Below are 15,052 nucleotides of genomic sequence, written 5' to 3' on the forward strand. Positions count from 1 at the left end.
GATGACTTCAAAAAGGTATTAATATTAATTTTATTACCACTGAGAACAGAGTCCAGTGTTTGCAGACACTTCCCTTTCAGTGACTCTGCTCCACGTTTACCACTCTTGGCCACTTGGAATGTTTTATCTGTCTGCCGATAATACTCGCCGTGGACTCTGATATCATGTCCCATGAAACGAGCAACTTGCTCGAGTTCCTGATTGTTGAGGTCGAGAAGCTGACATAGGGTCGCAACGTGCTTCCTCAACTTTGTTGACCTCAGCAGTTCTGGGTTTTTGGCTTTGCTCTCTTCTGCATATCTTCTGAGGCAGTCACACCCACGAAGATTAGTTGTTGTGCCACGCCTTGCAAACAGAAATGGGTTCTCCTCAAGTATGCCAACTTCCCTCCGTTTTTCAATCAGGAAGTCAAGTAAAGCTTTTGTGCGCTCAAGAAGTAGGATGGGGACCTTTCTCCCTCTCTTTCCACGTGTCACCAAACGTGTCAGTCTGTGGCTCATTTGTTTTTCCAAAGGTGCCAGTGCCTTGCTCCATTGCAAACAGAAGCTTGCTTATTTTGGCAGTTTGAAATGTTTTGTCTGTTTGCCTGTAAAAGTCACGGTTTACTCTGATGTCATGCCCCATGAACCTTGCAACTTGTTCCAGCTCTTGTTCACTGAGATCTAGAAGTTGGCAGAGTGTGGCCACCTGTTTCCTTAACTTAGTAGACCTCAGAAGTTCTGGGTTCTCTGCCTTGCATTCTTCTGCATATTTTCACAGACAGTCACATCCACGTATGTTCGTCATTGCACCAGGTCTGGCAAAGAGATATGGATTTTCTGGAGGTACAAAAGCTTCATCTCTCCTTGATATTAACAAGTCAATGGATTCCTTCATTCTTTCAGTAAAGAAAACCGGTACCTTCCGTCCTCTTTTTTCCACGGACCTCTATTCGAGTGAGTAGCTTGCTCAGTTCTTTCTCCAAAGGAGAGAGAGTTCCGTAAATATCCTCATTTATCGGATTTGTGTTAATTTTGTTGTACGCTTCAAGAGTCAGGCGTGATGCTTCCCCTTCACGTCGTTTGTTGAAGACAATGACCTGAGCCAGAACACTTTTATTTAAAGTCTTGTATGCGGCTAAACTCGGCTGCTGCATCAGTTCTCCCCTTGCTTTTTCCTCTACCATCCTGAGATGATCTCTCAGAGCCACCACACTTTTGGTGAGGGGGATGTCATCTTCTTTATCCACCTCTGCTCTTGAATGGTTTGGCGAACACTGATGGAAACATTGTTCCTCCAGTTTCTTTCCAAAAGTTCCAAGAATTTTTTGCCTTCTTTTCTGCCAGGTGATCTTGCCGCATGTTGTTGATGATACGTCGTAGGTACGTACTCTTGTCTGTTTTTTGTCTTCTGACAAACATGACTCTTTACTTTTGCATGAGGACTGATGTCTCCACAAATCCTTTTTAGCGAACATGCCAAAACAAAATGAGCAAGTGAAATAGTCTGCAGCAGACGCTTCAAAAGAAGGCTGCTTCCATGTTAGTAGTTCTCTGCCTTTTTCCAGGACTTTCACATTGTGTTTGAAATCGCCTCTATTCCGCAGTTGTTCCAACAGAGCCTTTCTTTCTTTTGAGTGAAGAGGAAAGCTGAAGGCATACGCTACATCCTTGATCTCCATATGCTTTCTCTGCAAATGCCTTGCCATTTTTGAATTTGATTGGCCACAGTAGAGGCAATAATGCCTTTTGTCCCATGCTCTTTTGTTGTCCTCTCTTTTTGTACAAGTTTTTACACTCATAGTTATTTGTGCTTTCTCTTCCTTGTTCATCCTTTTCTCTTCATTTTGTTTTTTTCACATAAGTTGCTGTGTTCTTTTGTTTTTTGGTGGTGTACTTGCCTATTTGCTCATCATCATCTACACTGGATGACACACTTGCGTCTAAAGATTCACAATCTTCAACAGGCAATTTCTCAGCTTTGCTTGGGCTTGTCAAGTCTTCCTCATCACTGGACGATGATGCATCCTTAGATGGACTATACTCTGGATCGGATCCTGTGTAGCTGCACGATTCAGGCCCAAGGGAATCACTCTCTGACACTTCAAGGTCATGGTCCATCTGCAAGTAAAAAGTCTTCCTCATCACTGGACGATGATGCATCCTTAGATGGACTATACCCTGGATCGCATCCTGTGTAGCTGCATGATTCAGGCCCAAGGGAATCACTCTCTGACACTTCAAGGTCATGGTCCATCTGCAAGAAAAAAGAATAATTATGTGTAAGTCATCAAGAAGAAATAAACATTACTGAAAACCATCAACACTAGTGCAATGGGTTTCCAGATCAGCAAATAAGCTACATAAAAATATAATTAGCACGCTTTCACAAGTTTGAATTAATTCATCTTGCACACTGAAACTGCTCTGTAATTGTTTTGATTTGGATGTAAGCACCATGAAACTAGTCCCTCAAATATTACCATAGAGTTGAACCTCTGTTGTTTAAAATTTGAGCTGGCCCGTATGCGTGTCCCCACTATAATGTATCTGAACTTACAGCATTTTTTGCTCACTGAGTAAGATGGCATGAAATTGACATGTTATTGACATGTTTCAACCTGACATGGCAGTTTTAGCCAACTGGAACAATGTGTTTTTTAGAGTGTTGTCAGGACTGGTAAACTGATTGGCCAAGATCATGCTGGAGGTTCATGCTAAGCAACATCATTCAGTCAGCTTGTTAACCCACCCCTTGGAAACTGTGAAAGACAGGCAAGTGTAAAAATGTTTGAAACATTAAAATAGTTCTTACTTAGGTTTAGAAATTTGTCCATCTGTTAATTTTCAGAGAAGCTAATTAAAGTTACATAGGTTCTCCTCTGACTTTAATCGATGTCTGCCAGTGCAGTTCAAGTTGACAATCCTGTTAAAAATGTATGCTGTATGTTCAGAAAAAAAAAAAAAATTACTTACAATTTACTACAACTTAACTTTGGCAATGCATTCGGCAATAAAGTGTAGCCGACTCGTATGCTAACGAATTACAAATTACAAATTACAACTCAATAACAATAATTAAAATAAATTATTTTTACTTGACTAAAAAGTTACTCAAGTGAGTGCCCAAATCACCCTCAGTTAACACTCAGCCAGGGAGTGGCTCTCAAAATGTACAACATCCACATAACCATGACTATGTGACTAGGCTATATAGCAGCCACACTGTATTCTAAGTCTATGAAGTCTAAGAAATTCAATTTATGTTATTCAAGGTCAAATTTATTAATATAGCACTTAATCTAGTGCTGTACAATCTAGAAAGCACCGAAGTATTGAAAAACAAAACAATCTAGAAAGCAAAAACAACTATAAAATAGAAAATGTATAACACAGAAGTATGTGAAATAAAGTAGCATGAAATTTCATAAAATATATTTGATTTCACTTAATAAATCCCTGTGACTCTCATTTTCTATGCTTTTAGTAGCTCGGGTGCAATAATTGTGTAATGACCATAGAGGGCGACAGAGAGAGAAAAGTGTGTGTGTATGCAAGTAACATACACTGATTTTGTCATTTTTTCTCATTTTAGCACTTGACTGAGGACCTCTTTGAAACTTTGAGAGGACCATATAAATAGCCTTTGGTGGCCATTACAGTAGAAAAAGTGAGGACCGGCCTAAATGCCCTCACTTCAAAGGTTAAAATGTCATAGTGGACCTCACAATGATTGCCACACAAACACACACACACACACACCTCTGTTGGCTGGTTGGTGGTGGGGTTTCTGTGCCACTGTGTTCAGTTTCTTCATGTTCTTCCTCTGTGGACTTTAATCAGTGGTGACTGAAAGTGAGCAGATCATGTTGGAGTCAGAGACAATAAATCAGGAACAAATGTTAATTTTTGCTGAAATTATTGTAACATGCAGGAAAGAGAGAAGACGTCAGAGGACATGGTCTGTACGACGATCACCAGTCCAGTTTGAGCTTCTGGGTGAAGCCAAAAGGTGGACCTCTGCAAACTGACCTCAGCTGACTAATCACAGCTGTTGTGGTCTGCATCGCCGTGACGTGTAGTTACCTACAGCAGAGATTGAATGCAGAAGAATAACTCAGGCTTTACTCTGACAGTGACGTGTTGACTCTTGACAACATGCTGTGTCTCTGTGCAACCTGTGACTCCTCGTCTCTCAGGACATCTGCTGATGTTGGTCTTGAATGTAAAATATGACATGAATGAACACACAGGCAGTCTTGGTTCTTCACAGATTTTTGCTACATTGAAACAAATTCACAGTTTCATTTGTTGCAGCTGAAATCTGCTCAGATTTGAAATGAATGCATCATGGATTAGATGATAATCAGAGTCCTGCTGAGCCAGAAGCTGGACCAGGTCCAAGCAGACACAGTCTGGGAGCTCATTCAGCCAGATCTGAATCTGTCTGAATCCTGGATCAGATCATTTGTTAGCTGAGCTTGTGATTCGCCATCACCAACTGGACGATGAAGACTGTGAATTAGCTGCTGGTTTTATTGGGACGTGCTCTGCCCTCTAACAGGCTTCTCTATTGGTCACCCTCTGACACAGATCGGTGCATTTACCAGCCAATCAGATGCAGTGTTCACTTTGTGCAGGGCGTCCTGCAGCTGAGGCCCCCTGCTGCAGCATGTGCTGGATGAAGCAGAGCTGGGCAGGTTTCCCCCGAGACCACCACTCATCTTAACTGTGAACTGATAACATAATTAAAGTGGCGTTCACTGACTCACACTGACTCCGTTTCACAGTTTTACTCTCACATGAACAGAAGTGTCCAACACACACACACACACACACACACACATACACACATAATCTGGACAGGTCTTTATATTCGCTGTCAGTCCACATCGTAACGCTCACCTGTCCTCCTTCCCTCTCAGTCTCTCACACACACACTTGCACATCCTCATGGGGATTCAGTGGTCTGATACGTACTGAATATGAGTGACAGGTCAGAAATAAACCATAATAATCTTTTTTCAACCAGAGTCAGACCATCTGCTGCTTCTTCTGCTTCTAAACAGGAAGTGGAGCCTGAAAGAGGTTTTACAGACACAGTGAAAGATTTTGGCAGCAAAAATCATCCTTTTCTTATATTTTGTGGTTCAGAATACAAACATAGTTATTCTTGGCCTCGTTTTGTAACGATCAACTTGATCAAACTGCTTCTGCTGGATACTCAGCCACAGTTATCTGACAGACACACAGTATCGTCCTTCTTTCTTCTCCTGCTGAAAACAGACGACTTCCTCTGCATCCAGTCAATGGATGAATCTAAAGGAGAATCAGCTCTGACAGTTTAGTCAAAGAGAAAGTGGCCTTTTGTGCAGGAGTCTCGACCTCTTTTTGAATGCTGCTGATGGTAGAAATAGACTGTTTGTTACCAGAGGGCTCAGCAAACATAAATCCCACAGAAGACTCTGGAATCGGCCTTTAGTCAGTCTGTAGGATTTATCAGAACAGAAAAGAACAAATATAACAAGGATGGAAACTGAAGTTCTTTGTGGAGGTTTTCCCAAATTCAAAATGAATAATGAACTTTTCAAGAACCGCTGGAGACACAACACATGTGAGCTCTGGAGCCTCAAGTGTTTGACTGTGCTTGGAAACACTCCTGGATGTATTTAGCTTCCTTCTGCTCAGGGTTGGAGATGCTGTTGAACAGAAACTGTCTTCTGCTGCATTAAACTGTAATCTAACTGAGGAACATGACTTTTATTATACTGAGGATTACTGCAATCAAAGATAAAGAAGATTCACTTTGACTTTGTGTCTGTTTGTTTTAGTTTTTAGTCCTTGTTCTGGAGTTGATCCCAAGTGTTTGACTGATTCCAGCTGTTTCTTCACCCAAAATCAATGATCCATTTTCTAATTCCACATGTGAAGCAGCTTTAATTTCTTCACCCAGCAGCTTCAATAAGATCACTGAAAATTCACACTTTAATCTGACAATAATTAGCTCATAATTATCCTGCTGACAGACTGAGTCATAATATCCTGAGAAGAAGCCTCTGGCTGTGAGCACACACACACACACACACACACACACACACACACTCTTCAGGATGACAAGCTCTGCTGGTGTGAAGCTTTTTTTCTCTTCTGGGTAAAACGTCAGACTTCTTCTCAGTGTCTCTCTGCTGCTCTGTGCTGTGTGACTGATGGAGTCATTACTCCATCAAATGCTGCAACATCCCTCCTCCTGTTATATCATAGTCCTAAAAACATTTAATATCTCTTTAAATGATGGTGATGTTATGATGTTTCATATGGATATTTCTGCTCTTTCCAGTGGAGTCACTGTTCATTCTGCTGACTTTATTTCTGAGTTCTGCTGTTTGCAGATGTCAGATTAGACTCTTGGTGCTTCTCCGTCAGTCTGTGTGGAGGCTCAAGCTACAGCAGGAGGACAGGACAGGTGGGGGGTGGGACACCACTGTGATGTAGAGATCAGCTGAAGGCTCCCAACCAGAGGTCAGGATCCCCTGAAGGGTCCAAGTCTGAAGGTTTGACAGTTGATTTGTGCGTTCCAGCAGCATCACTCTCACTTTGATTGACAGGTTTGTTCATTTGAAGATGTTTTCTGAAGTTTAGTTTCAGTGACGTCAGCAGTGTTTTTGCATCTTTTCCTCACGTCCAGTGTTTTCATTCTGTCTTTTTAACAGCTGATTCTGTTGTGAACGTTGTGTCGTCTTCTTCTCACACCAAACGTCTAAGCGTGTTATTGTCAGAATGAGATCTGCTAATGTGCTCATTAATCTGGGATCGCTCGGAGGGTCTCGGTTATGAGCACAGAGCAGAAATGTCAGAGCGGCCGTGATCGCTGTGAGCCCGGTTAGATAAATCACATGAATCATTCCTGCTTCTGTCACACTCTCATCTTCATTTTCACACCTCAGTTGCTCTGCAGCATTCAGACACTTTCTGTTCATCTGAGCTTGAACTCGAAGCTGTCGATCATCCAAGATCAGACTGAGAGGCAGACACAGATTTACAAACTGTTTTTAGTTGCCTGTAATCTCCTCGTTTGGGGGGGTCACAAAAATGTTTTTCCATCACTGATGAATGAACTGATCAGTGATCATCTGTTGATGACACTCTTGTGTCTGTTTGGACTCTCAGCATGTTGGTTTTGGCCTCTCAGAATCCAGAATAGAGAGAAGCTCCACTGCATGTTGTTGAGGCAGAGACTGCTGTCTGACAGGAGGAGAGTTTAGAAACCAGGTGGAGAAAGTCAGGTGGAGGAGATGGTGCTGCAGAGTCAGAACAGTGGAGTTTATGCTGAACAGCTACTGGATAACAAGCACGTCTGCACACACCTGGAGCAGCTGTCAATCAAACCAGCAGGAGCTGTCACAGCCATCATCATCATTTCTACACCACAAGCTGCACACTGCGACACACATGCACGCACGCACGCACATATATATGTATATAATGAATTTGATGTCTGCTGTAGATGGTGAGCAGTGTGTCAGTTTGTATTCTGCAGTTTGGGGGCTCAGTGTCAGTCACTAAAGGCCCGTCTGTAGCTGTGATCTGGTTCACTGGAGGGAGGATCTCTGATTGGCTGTTTGCCTCTTTGTCTCAGTGCAGTAATATAGACATGCAGTAAGATGTGTTTCCATCTGTCAGAGTCACTTTGTTCCCTCTCTTCATTCTTTGCTTCTGTAACCGAGGTTACCAGGCCTTATTAGCAGTCCAGTCCACCAGTTAGTTCATTAGAAAAAAAAATCATAAATTCATATTCTTTTCATGTGACAGATAAATTACAATCTTTCATAAAATGAATAAATAGGATTTATGGTTAAAAATCATAAATATGTCAATAAATAGATTAAAAAAGAGATCAATACACGCAGGTTCATTTATCTGTTTTAAAAGAGTATTTTATGTCATTTCAAGTGTGGTGAAAGTGCCTTTCTCAAGTGTAAAAGATTCGGGTGACATGAGGAGTTCCTGTGAGGTGTAACCAATCAGACGCCACGAGGACGAGCGTGCCTGGATGCTTTCGTTTTTTCTCTCTCTCTCTCGTGATCGTTTCTGAGGCAGCTGTGTGCTAACCTCCTGCTGCAGACTATTCAGTTTTTTTGTCTGAGAGAGCAGATTATTCCAAGTTAAGTCACTTTTACCGTGAGAGCAGAGAGCGAGCCTTTCTTTTTTTTGTCATGGGTAGATGAGCGGACCGTCTGTTTCGCAACAGAAGCTGAGGAGAACGTAAGTTGCGTTAATTAGCATTCGGCGCTAGCTTTAGGGCTAACTCCAGTCATTAGCCACATCCATTGCTAGAGTATAACGGTTATACATTACTGAACTCCTGTGTCCCTGTCTCTTAAAAAGTGGGAGCCTAAACTGATGAGAGCCGTGTATTGTGCCCTGTGCCTGGAGTGAGTGTGTGTATGTAAACTGTGAGCCTCTGGTGAGTAATTTTTATTTAAGTTTGTCTGATAAATAGAGTAAAATGGGCTGTTTCTGCTAATGTTAATATGGATCAATGAGGCATTATTTTCATGAATGTAGTGGTTAAAAAGAAAAACTGTTTTATATAACAGTGTTTTGTTTACATTTACCCTCGCTCTGTGTTTTTTTTTTAAGTGAGCAGCGGTAAGGAAAAAAAAGGAAAGAAATGTTCAGCCATTTTTCCTCATGTTAATACTAAAATAAAATAGATTTTCTGTATTCAGTTCCAATCCAACTTTATTTGTAAAGCACTTTAAAAAACAACCAAGGTGGACCAAAGTGCTGTACAGAAAAAAATAAATAAAAAACAAAATGAAAGAATAAATTACAGTAAAACAATAAAATAAATAACAATAAAACAATGAATAAAAAATGTAATAAAATAATAAATACATTCAACATCTCAAGGTGTCAAAAGCCAAGGAGAAAAGATGGGTTTTCAGATGGGATTTAAAAACAGACAGAAAGGAGGCCTGTCTGATGTGGAGAGGCAGATCGTTCCAAAGTTTACCTCTGAGCTTGCGCCTGTTAGTTCATTGAATTAACAGTGAAAAGTGGTTAATTGTTAAGAGGCTGTGTTACAAAGTATATGCATAAAAATGTGTGTTTATATCCCTAATAGCAAATTTCCTTTGGCTTGGATGTGGCACAGATGAACAGCAAAGATGTGGTCCATTTACGGAAGTGAATGACAGCCCACATCTGGCCCAAGTATATGAAAGCTGTGTTGAACCATAACATAGCCAGACCTCTACCACAGCTGTACCAACTGCAAAGGAGTTCATATGGCTTATAGCTGGGCCTCATAGGGCATGCCTGTATGGCTGAGTTCTGGTAAAGCCTAATGGCTCTTATGTGGCCCACATGTGGCTGACAGACCAAAATCCAGATTTTACCCAGAAGCTAAACTAATTTACGTCAAACATTTTACCTGGCCCACTTTTGGAAGTGAATGATTGGCCACATCTGGCCCTAGGGTATAGTAGCCTCAACTGAACCATAACAATACCAGATTTCTGCCAGGAGTAAACTAAATAGAAATAATTATGTGGCTTATAGCTGGGCCAGGTACGGAATACTGTTGAATCACTGTGGCCCTTATGTGGCCCATGTAAGGTTGACAGAGGTGAAATCTGGCGCCTAATAATAATAATAATAATAATGTTAGTGCAATTTGAGCAGTGGTTAAGTTGCCCTGTATATGGATCACTTTAACCATCCATAATATATGAAAAAGAAACACACAAGTTTTCCTTCGAAGTTATGTTTCAAAATCAAATGCAGTTCAGTGTGTAAAAATATAACAGTACAAAAATAAGCCGTCAATCAAATGCAATTCTGAAACAGTTCATACAACTTAGTGTAAAAATACAATAATGCAAATATGCAACCATTCAAATGCAGTTCAGTGTGTGTGTGTGTTTGCAAAATACTTCTGTGTAAAAACATGTGAACAGTATGTCATGTAACTGTAAGAAATGAAGATTTTAATTTGGCTTAACTGTCAGCTTCAGCTCTTTTCTTTTCATCAGCATTTATTTGTCGTTGTTTTCTTCCACCATCCCTGTCACCAGCCAAATGAAAATGTTTGCACTGTCAGAGAAGCACTTACAAATTGTGAAAGACGGCTGGCCGTTCGACCATTCATGTTGGACGGGTAGGTGTGCACGCTGGCGCCGCCACTGCGCATAGATTGCTGGCTTCGTTACTTGCTAACATTAGCAGCTAATCCCATGTATGGGATAGCTGCTGCATAGCACCCAACGTTAGCCGCTAGCATCATTTAAATACCACACGGGAGCTGCTAATGCAGTTAACGTTTGCTGCTAACATTAGCAGCTAATACCATGTATGGGCCATTGACACGGGAGCTGCGTTAGCACCCAACGTTAGCTGCTAGCATCATTTAAATACCACAGGGGAGCTGCTAACGCAGTTAACGTTGGCTGCTGACGTTGGCAGCTAATATCATTTTAAAAGGGATCACACGGTAGCTGCGTTAGCAGCTAATATCTATAGGCAGGTGCTGTGTTAGCAGCACTTAATTAGCGACGCCCTCCACAGACTTGGATGTGGCTGATCATTTTCTCCTCACAAAATCGAGGTTGGGTAGTAGAACCATAACTTAGTGTGAATAAAACCGACATAAAAATCTCATATCTCAGATCAGCCTCAGAGGAAGTGCTCACTGTGAGCTTTAGCTGGACACTCAAACACTGACAAATATCATATATTTGAACACATGAGATGTATCATGTCTCGTGGTGTTTGAGGTTTTGTTCACTGGCGTCATGTTGTGTCTTTCACTTCCTGTTTTATTGTGAAACCTAACTTTCATCTCATTTCAGGCCCTTGACTTCCTGGTGTGTTCCCCGACTGTCTGATTGTCTGCCCTGCCCTGATTGTCTCCACCTGTTGCTCGTTACCTCGTGTATATATTGTCTGCGTTTTCCCTGTCCTGTGACAGATTGTCTTGTATAGTCGTTGGTTCATGTCAGTCCTGTCTTTGCTACCTTGATATGATACCTTGCCTAGTTTTCCAAGAGTCTTTTTGTTCTTTGTTTGCATTTGAGAAACCTTAGCGCCGTTAGTTACCATTTTCACCTTGCACCATTTATTGTATTTTTGTTATTGAGCTTTTTGTTATTATAACCGGCTTCAAGCCTTTTTTTTTTTTTTGACTTCCAAGAGTGTCCACGAGTCTTACATTTGAGTCCAGCCTCAGCATGCCTGAGCGCCCTGACAAGATGTTTCTGTGCCATAGTCTGCTGCCAGCATGGACACATTAAATGATGATTTTGCTGTTATCTTTTTAATTGTGTAACAGCAGTTTTGTGTGACGTTAAACACGGTTGCACCAGGAGTCACTGATTTTATTTCCAATCAAGTGTAATATTAATGTTTCAAATATATTTAGTTTCCACTGAGACACGTTTGTGATTTCATGCTATTTAAATATTTATTAGAGTGCAGCAGCAAGAAAAACTGAGCCCAAAGGAGGATTTGCGAATTTGAACAGATGTATTTTCTGTGCCTGTGTGACAGAACAGAGCTCAGTAAACAGAGGGGTCACTGAAACTCAAATGCCAAAGCCTCGTTAGGCCCAGAGTGAAAACAAGACTTTGTGTGTTTGACATCAACATTGTGTTTAAGTTGAACGTCTCAGTGTTCAGAACAGGATTCGTCTTTAATCAGTCCTCAGAAAGAGTTGATTCACCAACCAGCATCACATTTCCTCTGAAAAGTATCAGCCAGTTCAAATTAGTTGGATGTGAACGTTATTTTTCAGAGACATCCTGGGAAGTGCTGACAGTCAGTGTGCATCAGTATCATCTGCTGCCTTATTGAGGCAACATATGAGTCATTTTAACACTGTCTGCATCCCATATCAGGAGGAAATAACACAGATAGAAATATGATCAGTGGAGATGATTGAAGTCTACTGAATAATTCATTGACTTCACAATATAAGCAGTGGAAGTCCCAGACATAAGGCCTGTTTTATGGCCCCCCAGGGACAGTATTATAGAGAGACTCCACAGAGAGGGAAATCAATGGCTGATCAAACACACATAAACATTCATGACGAGGTGAAACAAACGACATGGACATCGCTGGAAACAGGAAACATATCTTGATTTTTTTTTTTTACAAATTGTTCAGAACAGTGTGTGAGTCAGAATAACCACCATTAAACTTGTGTTTCCTCCACCTGGAACCAGAAAGTAAAAACAAAATGCAAAGAAAAAATCCTTATAAAGTCTATTAAATCTTAATCGAGGCTTTGTTCAGTAATTGAGGAAGAATGTGGCATCATCTGTGTCCTGCAGCTCATTTCACAGCTCATTTCATACAGAAGTCTCTGTGCTTCTCACAGCTAAAAGCCCAAATGTTTGATGAGGTGCTGCAGCTTCCCTGACTGCTGGGTGAAGAGCAGCAGCCTCAACCAGAGCAGCATCACTTCACTGTAACCTGGTCCATTTCTTCAACTGGGCCCCGTTGTGGAGGCAGAGTGACGAGTTTCTGCCATCAGGGACAGCTGGGATAGCAGCCAATGCCATGAAGGCAAGAAGCCAGACACCATCATTCCACCACCCTCTCCCTCCTGAAAGCCTTTGGACCTAAAAATACAGAGTCGTCATCCTGCTCCCTGCCCACTCATGTGCCCGAGGCAGACTTGATGATGCCCCCACCCAAAACCCACTTGTAGTGTCTCACTGTTCTGCTCGTTTAGTTTTGCAGATGAGGCCAAACTTTGTAGCTCTGACTGGATCTCTGAGCACAGACATGTTCAAATATCCACACTGCATATGATGTTCAACTAGAAAATTCCCTCTGGGAAATTTTGAAAGGGACACGGGGTGTGTTTAAGCCGACAAAATTATCTACGTTTTAAAGTTTGAATGAAGTCTCTCGGAGAAAGTATGGCGAAGCAGCGGACAATTGAAAAAGGCTGCAATTTGAGGAAACAGCAGATATCAGAGGTAGTCAGTCCCTGATTAATGAATTGCTCCCAGCTGTGTTTCTGTGGCTTTCTCCTTGTCTGTCTCTGTTGATCACCTCAGCTGTCTGTGTCTGCTTCTCTCCTCTGCTTCATGTCTCTGTTAACATGAATTAATGAACTGAATCAATAAACATGAATGGAGCTAATGCTAACGGAGCTAACAGAGCTAACACTAACGGAGCTAACAGCTAGCGGCGCGAATAGAGCTAACGGCGCTAACGCTAACAGAGCTAACTGTGCTAACAGAGCTAATAGAGCTAACGGCGTTAACAAGGGGGCGGGGGGATGGGATTTTCATTATGCATTTGTCTGTGTGTGTGTGTTTATGTATCTGTCGTTGTGTGTGACTGCGTATGTGTGTGTCTTCGTCTGTTTGTGTGTGTGTGTCTGCTTGAACTACACAAGCAGCCCAACCAGCTCCTACATGGAGATGTGTCTGGTATATGTGTGTCTGAATGTGTGTGTGTGTGTGCGTGTGTGCGTGTATAACTTCTGCCCCACCTGGTGATAATTACCTCTCTACCTCTCCCACTGTTTACCTGTTCCTGTTCAGTTTTGACGTGCTGTTTTTAATCACTTTTTAGCTGTTGGTTAGCCCTGCTTGTGTTTGCGTTTGTGTGACTACTGTCTCAACCTTTTTGGCAAAGAGCTTTGTGAAGCCGAGATTAACGGTTTGTTGGACGGAGATTGTTTTCAAACAATGCCCTTGTTTTGACTGAGCTCGTTAAGATAATCATTCTCAGGCTTGTTGTCCTGCAGATGTGTGTGCGTGGGTTATTGACCGGTATGTGTGTAAATGACAGTTGCACCTGTTAAACTCTTCCCTTGAAAAGCGGCTTTTTCGCTGTCGGTTTCTTCCGAACAACTTGCGATTGTGTCAAAACCGTAGCTGCTATCAAAAAACCGATTACACTGTGAGATGCGGACAAGTCTGGGCCAGATGTACGTGTGTTTTATGTCCAGATATTCTTTAGAAAAATGACAAAATGGTCGACTTAAAAAGACACTGTCCGCCAGGCTGCGACTCAGAGAACAGGAGTTTGTATTGTATGCAGTGAGATTTGGGTTCTGCGAACCTCCTAAACAAAACCTCCCCAGGAGAGAACCGTACGTCCTACTTTCTTTATTAGGTCAAATATTTTTATTGTATCAACAATGGAACCCAAGTAATCTCAACTCACTTTTGATTTAGTCTAATTATTTAAAGTAAATTCAACTCACAACTAGATTGAAATTACTTGAAATAATTTGTTGACCAGATATAAAACTGAGTTGAGATTACATGATTCACATTGTTGATACAACAAAAATATTAGTTTTTTTTATCTAAAAAATCAAGTTCCCACAACAAAGCAATAAGTCACGTGAACATGGTCTTTTTAATTTGGAGAAACTTAGCTGTGAGTTGAAATTACCTGAAATAATTTGCTAGCTTTAATCAAAATTTTAAGGCAGCAAGGTTACAAATTGTTTTAAGTTGAGTCAACTTAGGATTTTTTACAGCATGTATCAGCTTCTTAAATGCAGCTGTAGGGTTTGAATCTGACACAAATCAAAACAATGAGAAATGCCATCTTCCATCGACAATTTTGCTTGAAAACAATGGGCTACCAAAACAGAACTTTAGATTCAAGTCAAACTTATTAATTTCTGAAACTGTTTTTCATAAACATTAATTACATAAACATTAATTTCAAACATTTTAAAACATCTTTTTAAAACATTAGCATGAGAACAATATGACAGACTGTGTGTGTTTCTTACAATGTGTCAGTGTGCGTTTGTGAGAGAGTGTGTCTGTGCGTGCATGTATGCAGAGTGGCACCATCACAAGCAGTGAGAGCAACTGGCTGCCATTTCAAACACTTCAACACTTCTGCTTAAATTATTAACATCTCCAATCTGTGTGTTTCTTGACATATGTCAGTGTGTGGGGTGATATTTGTGTGTGTGTGTGTGTGAGAGAGAGAGAGAGAGAGAAAGAGAGAGACAAAACTGAACAAGTAACTTGTTTCTTCCGATCTGTAAACAGGACACATGAAAGTTCACATTCCTTGTAACTCCT

This window comes from Chelmon rostratus, chromosome 7 (genome assembly GCF_017976325.1).
Source record: "Chelmon rostratus isolate fCheRos1 chromosome 7, fCheRos1.pri, whole genome shotgun sequence".
Lineage (NCBI taxonomy): Eukaryota > Metazoa > Chordata > Actinopteri > Chaetodontiformes > Chaetodontidae > Chelmon > Chelmon rostratus.